Below are 10,204 nucleotides of genomic sequence, written 5' to 3'. Positions count from 1 at the left end.
CTTTAACCCATTGCGCAACAGCATTGGCCCCTGTTTCCTAATTTAAAAAAAAAAAATTAAAGGGCATCCATTTTTCTTCAATTAATAATGTAAAAAGAAAAAACCATTGACATGATTGGATTCCTAGGCCCTTCACTTCTTTGAGGATGGAATAAGTGGTTGGTATCATCACCTATGAAAGTGTCTTGAACTCAATCGAGCTTATAGTGAGAAATAAAGCTTACATTTTTTATTTTTGTATTCTAATTTGACTTTTTGTGAACTTTCTGAATTCCACCAAAGTACATATGTAAGTTTTTTCCCATTTATTTGTTCTCCTGTTAGTCAAGCTTGTACCCACAAACCATAACTACAGTGGAACTTCAAAGTCCAGTGGTTACTAGAGTTTGATTGCAACCAGTGAAAACAAACAATTGTTCAAAGAATATGGATTAGCTCAAAGAATCAAAGAGAAAGCTGATATGGAATCCTAGGAAGGACTAACCAGAACTACCGTGTTCTAGAAGAAATAACTGCTTCTAGTTGTATGAATCGGTGGACAGTGTCCTTAGAAGATTCACTGGAGTGAAGATTTTCTATCTAAACCTCACTTTGCTCAGAATTCAGATTTCTAGGAGAGTCTGATTAGCCTAGCCAGGTTCACAGGTCACACCTTGATGTCTCCAATGAAATTACCACAAAGAAGGCTGGTTATTGTGAAGAAATAAATTCTCTTTGGAAAAGTGAAGTATGGTTACCAAAAAAGGGAAAAGATTCTGAGCAGGCAAGCAGTGTGTGTTCATAAATTCTAAATTGTTAGGATACCATAACTACAATAGCATTTATTTATAATTGCTACATTTGAGTCCAATCAATTGCTAAAATCTTCAGATAGGAGGATGTCGCAACTAGCAAGGCTTTTATTAAAAATTACAAATTAAAAAAACAAGAACTTTTTAAAGCTTTTTCCTGTTTCCTTCCTCTAATCACTTGTTACTGCCAAGCGTTCATTACAGCGTTCATTACAGATCTTCTCTTTGCACTTGAGTAAGTATAAATCACAAACCAGGAAAGCCAGACCTGTGTTTCTCTAATGGGCTAAGAGATCTTGGCTAATTAAAGCATTTTTACTGTTTGGTTTCTTCATTTGTACAAAGAATGTTGTAGAGCACAGTAAATTCTGATGGTAGCATTCATTCTGTGGTTTGATGACAGCAGGCAGAATTCTCTGCTACTGATTTCTGTCACCCTCTTCCAGGGTCAGGCCACTCTGTAAAGAAAGGACTGGCCTTGCTTACAATTCCTGGAGTCTGACTTGTGCAAAAATATCCAGCCCCTGCTGAGGAGCTGAGATGAGTTCATTCATTCATTCCCTCATTGATTAATCATTTATCAAGTCTATAGTGTACCAAGCATTAGGGATGCAGGCGAGAGCGACTCCTCTCATGAAGTTCAATAATTCCTAAGTAAGAAACACATCTGGACACATCTGGTGAATTTGAAGAAACCTGGAAGAAAAGGCATGGAGTCCTAAACAGATCAATTCATCCTAATGTACTAATTATAAAAGTATGTTATTTATAAGAGTTTATGGGAGCAAGGAAAAGTGCTTTCCACTATAGGAAAAGATTAGAGGATTGAGATGTAGGGGTAGGGGGGAAACTTAAAAAGTCAACAGGAGTCTGTATTCAACAGTTATTGAGCACCAAGTGATAGCCAGACAGTCCAGGGAACGGGCAAAGTGAGAATAGGAGAGGAAGGGAAAACTGGTTTAGATAGAAAGTTTAAGAAAGAGCACACCCACAATTACCATTTCATAGCAACAGAATAATAACTTAGCACTCGCTCTTTGCTAGGTATGATTTTAATTGCTTTCTGTGTGTCATTGTCTGGGGAATGAGTGCTCTTACTCTTCTATCTTACCGTTGGGAAAATTAGATAGGGCGTCTAAACAGACTGCCCATGGTAATGTTTCAAGAATGCGGCAGATAAGGGATCTGAACCCAGGCAAGTCAGTCTCTAGAGTGTGTGTTTAGCCACTATAGTTTGTTGCCTCTCTTCATATTTGTAAGAGCTGAACAATCATCCAGTGTAAATTTAGTAGGGTTAATCTATTTTAGACCAATCCAAAGTACTGAGCTAGTTTAAAAGAATAAATTAGTACCCATAGCTATAAATATTCTTCTTCAAATTACACCACGGCTTTCTTTTTATAGCCTCTTTTTTCCCCCTAGGGCTAAATCTCCCAAAAACTCAGCCTTTATTACAGAATCTTTGGCTAGAATAAACACTTGTATAGAATAGGGGGGATAAATCTGATCTGTTTGGGCTTTCTAGGGTTAGAAAAAGAAAACTTCCAAAAATTGACAAGTATGGTTATTTTTTGTATGTAGAACAATAACTTTGATTGATAATTATTCCTAAGCAGATGTAGGTGAAAGCCATTACATTTAGTTTCTCAAGAAATAAGATCTTTAGAATTTTAAGAAAATCTGAAGGAAAATCAGCTGAGGTACTATTGTCAACAACTTGGTCACATTTCCCTCTCATATTTAGTAAGTAACATTATCATTAAGAGTTGCAGGATATTCTGTTTTATTAACATCCCTCATTTTTTAAACTATGAACTCATTTGTATTTATTATCTGGAGATTCAGTCACACAACTAGCTTTTTAACTTATTTTTACATGATAGCTGAAAGAATTTAGGGGTTTAAAATCATTAAAAGTTGAACAGCATGATACATACAATTTCACAATAAGTTCACACACAGTATAGACAAGTTTGAGGGATCATTCGAGAGAGAACTTTTCAATTACTGGAGTGTTTTCCACTTAACAATGAAAACCCTACGTCTAAAGCCTGAACTTCTTCTCTCAGAAATCTTTCTAGACTGTCACAGCCCACAGAAATATTTCCTTCCTCTAAGTTTCCATGGCGTTCACTTTCTCTTCAGTGTATTTGGTCCTTATCGTGCCCTGCCTATATTATACAGGAGACACAGGCATACTTGTTACAATCCTGCTGTGGTGTAAGGTCTTTTATACACACACTCACACACACACACACATAACCTACAGTTATTCTTTAAGCTAATTACGAAGACAAAACAACTATCATTTGAGTACTTCGAGGTTTCATAACACTTTCACTGGTTCTGTTACAGAAAACTAACCTAGGGGTTGGAAACCAGATATAACCTACGAGGTTGTAACAGAGAAGACAGAGGAAGCATGGTAGAAGGGCAAAGCCTAGCCAGAAGCACCTGTGGTAGTGGTGGTACATGTGGCCGGGTGGTGTCCAGAGAGCTCACTTAGTGCGCTGGATTAATTTTACTAAAGGAGACTCTGTGAATGAGCAGCAGATAGGATTCCTTTGGGATCTCTGCCTTTCTTTTTAGGTGATAAAGGTATCTTTAGGTCCCAAGAAGCGTATTTGGCTCCGGCCTCTCTCCCGCCCGGTCTACCTATACCTCCCAGCTGCTGTGAATTTTACCACATGGGTCTGCTATCTTACAGAAGATACATCCAAGTTATAGACCTACTCAAAGGGTACCTAGACACAGAACATTTTGGGGGTAAGTGATACACTACAAATGCCTCCTAGTTAAGTTAATCAGCTTTGTTGATAAAAGTCATCGTTTCTCCTGCTGGTGACAACTTACTGTCTCAAGAAAGAACTGGTTCAAGTTGAGTTTTGGAGAAGCCAAAGGATTTTCATCAACTCCACTCCAGACTGAAAGAAGCACCAAGTTCTCTCCCACAGCTTAAGCAGAATCACAGAACAGCATCAATTATTTTCAGTGATCAACATCTGAATCCTCAAACTGTCCAGCAACTGTTGGTGTAGTATCTGCCTCCATACCAACTTCATAATCTCGTGTTGAATCTCCTGACTAAACTCCAGCCATGCTATGCTGGCTGCTCACAGACTGACAAAACATTCCTGCTAATCCCTCCCATGTGGCTTGGCCTTCTGCTGTTAAACCCGATAATCCTTCATAGGTATAAAAAGTAGGGATAGCCCCCTGTCCTTGTTCACGTGCTTGTAAATCATGTTCTTCTCCATCATAATCATCTGAGTCTTCGTCCTCAGGATCTGGATGCGAGGCCTCACACACACTGCGGAGAACACTGCTCCCAGTGCGGGTGTATCACTAGGTACAAATCCAAACTCAGAAACAGGCTCAGCATCATCATCACTGTCTTTCTCTTCGCCAACAACAAGTTCTTCTGATTCTTCTCCAAATTTGGTATTTACCATAATGTACAAGTGCTCTTGTGGCCAGGCATTTGGGTCCCTGGACACTGCCTGCAAACTAATGGTGGCATATTCCAGTGAGAATCCTAATCCAGAACCATCTATCCAAGACAGACAGCTCTCAGCTTTGTAAGAGGTGCCAGTGTGAGGCCCTTCCCATTCAGGACAGCCACAGTGTGTGGCTGCTGGTGCCACATACCGCAGTATGTCCAGTGGGCAGGACACTCCTGTGGAAGCTCATGGAAGCACAGAGCACGGAAACACAGGGCTCCAGGGAGTTGCTGTAAGGTCTTCTAAGACATTGCTAGAGTGTGGCAATTGGCTGGCCTTAGGTCACCAGAGCTAAAAATTAGGCACTGATGCATGAATCAAGTTTGTTCCAGGCTAGCATTTTCCAACTTATCGACAATGGAAGATTATTGAAATGTTAATGCTCTTGTTTAGTTGGATGAAAGTGCACAGTAAAGAAATGATCTCACAAATGAATTCTTAAATTATTAAAAGTTGATCTGTGTCTTTCAAAATATTTATGAGGCTCTAATAGCAGTAATAATAAATTAGAGATATTAAAGAATTTTAATTACAAGCATAAAAAGAATAGTATGTTGAATTAAAACATTTGGGACTGGCATTGTGGCATAGCAGGTAAAACTACTGCCTGCAACGCTGGTATCCCATATAGGCGCTGGTTAAGGGCCCAGCTGCTCCACTTCTGATCTTGCTCCCTGCTGATGTGACTGGGAAAGCATCAGAAGATGTCCCAAGTACTTGGGCCCCTGCCTCCCAAGTGGGAGACTTGGAAGAAGCTCTGGGCTTCTGGCTTTGGCCTGGTAGCCCTGGATGTTGTGGCTACCTGGGAAGTAAACCAGTTGATAGAAGATCTCTCTTTCTCTGTCTCTCCCTTTCTCTCTCTGTAACTCTGACTTTCAAATAAATAAATAACCCTTTAAAAGAAAAAGTAAAACAAATATTTCAAAAATTGTGTTAGAAAATTAGGAAATCCAACATTTTAAATCAGCAAACTAATTTCCTTTAAAGTTACCATATTTCCCATTTAATATGAGAAATGATAATCATAATTTATAATTTAACATTTTTGTGATAGTAAAATTTGAAAAATAAAGCCATTTACACAGCTATATTGAGGCAAAGAGAAGGACACAACTTGTATTTTTCAATTTTTTGACTTACACTGACAACTTTCCAATTTTCATCCCCAGTCAGATCTCTTTTTAGAACCACAGGCCTAAGTAAGTCACCTGCCTCTCCAGGGCTCCATCTGGATCTCTCCCCGGAACTTCACATTCAGCATGCCCCAGCTGACTCCTGCTCATCCTGTCTCTGGGGTAGCCTCACAGGTAAACAGCACCACCAGCTGTTCAAGCTGGAAACATGGGCTGGTTCTCAATTCCACTCATCTCCCCGAACCCACTCTGGCTCTAAGCTGTGTCACTTCTACCTGCCAAACAGATCTTGCATCCATTCCCTTGTCCCTGTATCCTTTTCTGCTCCAAGTGGCCTCTGCTCACCTCTCCTGCCTCATCCTGTACCTCTTCTCCTATCTGTCCTCAGGTCAAACTAAACAATGCTCAGTCCCCTAGAGACACAGTCCTCTTTGGTTTCCAGCCTTTGCCCATCGTTTACCTACCCTGGAACACCTTCCCCTACTCATCACCTGGGTACTGCCCATGCCTTCAAGTCTCCACTAGAAAGCTCTGGCATCCACACCTATGTGGCTATTCTTTTTTCCTTCATGCTCCCCAAAATCCCTAATTATTGCACATTTATTTTAAATGTCCATTGGTGTATCTATCTTCCTACTGGATTATTAGCATGTATTTATTAGCTATGAAAGAACCTTGTAGCTACTAGGTGCCATAAATATGAATGAATTCAGAATTCCCAAATCAGGGAGGATTTTGTGGCACAGTGATGCAATGGGTCAAGCCACTGCTTGGGACACCTGCTTCCCATATTGGAATGCCAGTTCAAGGCGGGTTGCTCCCCTTCCAATCTAGTTTCCTGGTAATGTATCCTGGGAGGCAGCAGATGATGGCTCAAGTGCTTGAGCCCCTGCCACCCACATGGAAGACTCAGGTAGCGTTCCAGGCTCCTGGCGTGGGCCTGGCCCAGCCCTGATTGTTGCAGAGATTTGAAGACTGAACCAGCAGATGGAAGACTCTCTCTCTCTCTCTCTCTCTCTCTCTTTCTCTCTCCCTCTTTCTCTTCTTCCTCTCTTCCTCCCTTCCTCTCTCTCTGACACTCTGCTTCTCTTGTAGATAAAAATAAATAAGTAAATATAAAATAAGAATCCCTGAATCTATTTTTCATATTCCATTCTTGCAAAGACTGTCTTCTCAATTTGAATTTTTGAGAAAAATTTTCCACAAATTAACTGTCCTGATCTCTCATAGCTTTATGAGTTAATTTTCTCCTATTTGTCTATCCTGACAAAAGGAATCTTAGTTTTACTTCAAAGCTTCCTCCATGGGACTGATAGCCACACTGTATTGCATACCTTCAGTGAACCATTTTTCAGATATTCAGTCTTTTGAATCATGCACTTAATTAAGGAAGACATCAGAAGTGCTGGGTCCTGTGCCACTCCTGGAGAGCGTGCCTCCACGGCTGCTGCCACTTGGCTTCCCTGACACAACACAGATCTAAATTTGCTGCTCTTGGCTCCTGATTTCTTCTACTGACACCTTGTAATTGGCCTGCACTTGGCTTCTTGTCTGTGCCCTTGCCTCCTGGCTCAAAAAGCTGAGCTGTACCTGCTGCTTGTCTGGTCCCGATCCCAGCATGCTCAGGGCAGGCTGTGCAGCTGCCATTGTCATTAGCTGCAGCACCAGTCTCATCTGATCTTCACAGCAACCTGGGAAAGGAAAGCATTCTTAATTTTCAAATCCTTTTATATTAGTCGCAAGTTTGCAAATGTAATAAATTTTTTCTTATTATTTAACTCTTTCTCACCTATAAAGTAGTGTATTTTCAATTTAAGGATTAACAATAACCAAGATATTTTTGGTGTGTGTGTGTGTATGGCTTAAACAGTCTATTTTGGACACCTCAATGTCTTGGGAAACTGTTATTTATTTAAGGACATGACGTCACACATGAGAGGGTGGGGAGTGTGGTGGTAAGAAGGCGCTTTAGATTCTCATGATGACCTTGGGGGACCCTCCGTGGTCTCTGCAGGTGGGTGACTTCTCTGGTCCCTTCTGGTGACTGCTGGATAATGGTGGTCCCATTTGCCCTGTAGGTGGTTATGGGGCAATCCCCACTGGGCCATTTTCTTGTCGCTTCACCTCTGGGTCTTGCCAGGTTGTGGGGCTCTCTGCATCTCTGTGTTCTCCACCAGCACACACAGGTACCTCTGGATGGCCTGCACCTGGCATGCAGACCAGGAGAGCCAGGAGGACAAGCTCTTGTTCTGGACAACTCTCCCAGCAGGCTACACTGCAGCACCGCCACTGCACTTCTTCCAGGCCTCCGCAGAAGAGCAAAGCAAACGCCCTCAGAAGCCGGTGGGGCTTTTGTGGGGAAGGGATGCTCAAGAGAGGTCTTGCTTCCTACTTCCGTGTCCTTTCTCCGCTGATGATTCCTCTAGGTCAAAAGAGATAGACTGATCTCTCCTCCTCTTTCTCCACACTCCTCCCAGGGTACCAGGACTTCCCAGGTCTTATCCTGAATTCTGTCTGTCCCTGGCATTTGGATACTTCCATGAATAAAGTCTACATGAAACTAAAGAATATTTTAAAAATTGCTGACTCTCTTAACAAAGCCTGGATTTCAGTATTTTGTTGTTGTTTTTGTAGAATTAAAATATCTGCTTTGGATATTAAAAGCTGAACACTAAAAAGTGTTCTTATTTTTGTGTTCCAGCTATTATAGAATCCAAATGCCTTGGGCAGAACAAGCAAAGGTCACACACTAAGCAGTGTAAGAGAACAACTCATTAACATATACCAAAATATTCTCATTGCAGTATAGGCTTTTTAAAAAAATTAATCACAACAAGAATTTTAATAATTTTGCTCAAATGGTGAAGTCAGTCTGAATTAGAAAAATGTTCATGTTATTAAGTGTATCTAAATTAAAATACTATTCAAGTGTATAGGAAGAAACCGAAACATTATTTTTTAAAAATATTTTTCTTTTCTTTTTTTTAAGATTGATTTATTGATTTAAAGGCAGAATTACAGAAAGATAGAAGCAGAGAAAGAGAGGTCTTCTGTCTGCTGGTTCACTTCCCAAATGGCTGCAATGGCTGGAGCTGGGCTGATCTGAAGCCAGGAGCCAGGAGCTTCCTCTGGGTCTCCCATGAGGATGCAGGGGCCCAAGCACTTGGGCCATCTTCACAGCTTTCCTAGGCCATAGTAGAGAATTGGATTGGAAGTGGAGAAGCTGGGATTTGAATGGGTGTCCATATGGGACGCTGGCAAGACAGGTGGTGGTTTTACCCACTATGCTACAGCACTGGCCTCTGAAACACTATTTATTTTTTATTTTTTTGCCAGGCAGAGTTAGACAGTGAGAGAGAGAGACAGAGAGAGAGTTATAGACAGTGAGAGAGATACAGAGAGAAAGGTCTTCCTTCCATTGGTTCACTCCCCTAATGGCCGCCACGACTATGCTGATCTGAATCCAGGAGCTGGGTACTTCCTCCTGATCTCCCATGCGGGTGCACGGCCCAAGAACTTGGGCCATCCTCCACTGTCCTCCTGGGCCACAGCAGAGAGCTTGACTGGCAGAGGAGCAACCGGGACAGAACCCGGCGCCCCGACAGGGACTAGAACCCGGGTGCTGGCGCCGCAGGCGGAGGATTAGCCTAGTGAGCCGTGGCTCCGGCCCTAAAACACTATTAAACATAAGAAAAGTACAACTGTTATTGAACATTTGCAAAGTCTAGGCTCTATATATTTTGGAGAGCTATGCATATATATTAATATATGTTTGCTATACATATATATTAATATACATACATGTTACATACACATCGCTTTGAAGGTTTTTTGTATTTGAGCCAATTTGTCTTAACAACTGATTTTACAGAGGAGAAAGTTTAACCACTTGCTCAATATCAAATAATTGGGAAGTGTTTTGCTAGGTTTTTGACTATGGAATCCCAATGTATAGCTTTCATGGATCCCATCTTTAAAAAAATAAATTCGGGCCCGGCGCCATGGCTCACTTGATTAATCCTCCGCCTGCATCGCCGGCATCCCATATGGACGCCGGTTCTGGTCCTGGTTGCTCCTCTTCCATTCCAGCTCTCTGCTGTGGCCCGGGAGGCAGTGGAGGATGGCTCAAGTCCTTAATGCCCCTGCACCCACTTGGAAGACCGGGAAGAAGCTCCTGGTTCTTGGCTTTGGTTCGGCATGTCTCCAGCCGTTGTGGCCATCTGGGGAGTGAATCAGTGGATGGAAGACCTCTCTCTCTCTCTCTCTGCATCTCCTTCTCTCTCTGTGTAACTCTGACTTTCAAGTAAAATAAATAAATCTTTAAAAATAAATTAATAAATTCAATGAAGAGGCTTTTAACCAATAAGTGAAATAATGCAATTAGTATACTTTATGTAGAAATGATAATCTTTGACAATGTTTCTATTCTTCTAATATTACAGGTATTTAAATTTTCCATTATTTTATTAGCAAAGACTTCATAAATTTCTTTATATATATTTATTTGAAAAGCATGTATATATGTATACACACACACACACACACACACACACACACACATATATATATATAGTGAGAAACAGAGAGATCTTCCATCCACTGGTTCACTCCCTAAGTGGCTGCAAGGAGCCCGGAACTTCTTCTTGGTTTCCTACGTGGGTACAGGGGCCCAAGCACTTGGACCATCTTCTGAAGCTTTCCCAGGCATATTAGCAGGGAGCTGGTTGGGAAGTGAAGTAGCTGGGACTTGAACCGGTACCCATATGAGATGCCAGTGTCC

At 41.5% G+C, this 10,204-nt stretch overlaps 1 pseudogene; it reads right to left on the bottom strand.

The window, feature by feature from the left end:
* Positions 1 to 3,779: 3,779 nt before the first annotated feature.
* LOC100352926 (methylosome subunit pICln pseudogene) lies at positions 3,780 to 4,481 on the bottom strand (annotated as a pseudogene).
* Positions 4,482 to 10,204: the final 5,723 nt, after the last annotated feature.

This window comes from Oryctolagus cuniculus, chromosome 5 (assembly GCF_964237555.1).
Source record: "Oryctolagus cuniculus chromosome 5, mOryCun1.1, whole genome shotgun sequence".
Taxonomy (NCBI): Eukaryota; Metazoa; Chordata; class Mammalia; order Lagomorpha; family Leporidae; genus Oryctolagus; species Oryctolagus cuniculus.
This window is presented reverse-complemented; position numbering and strand designations above follow the sequence as displayed.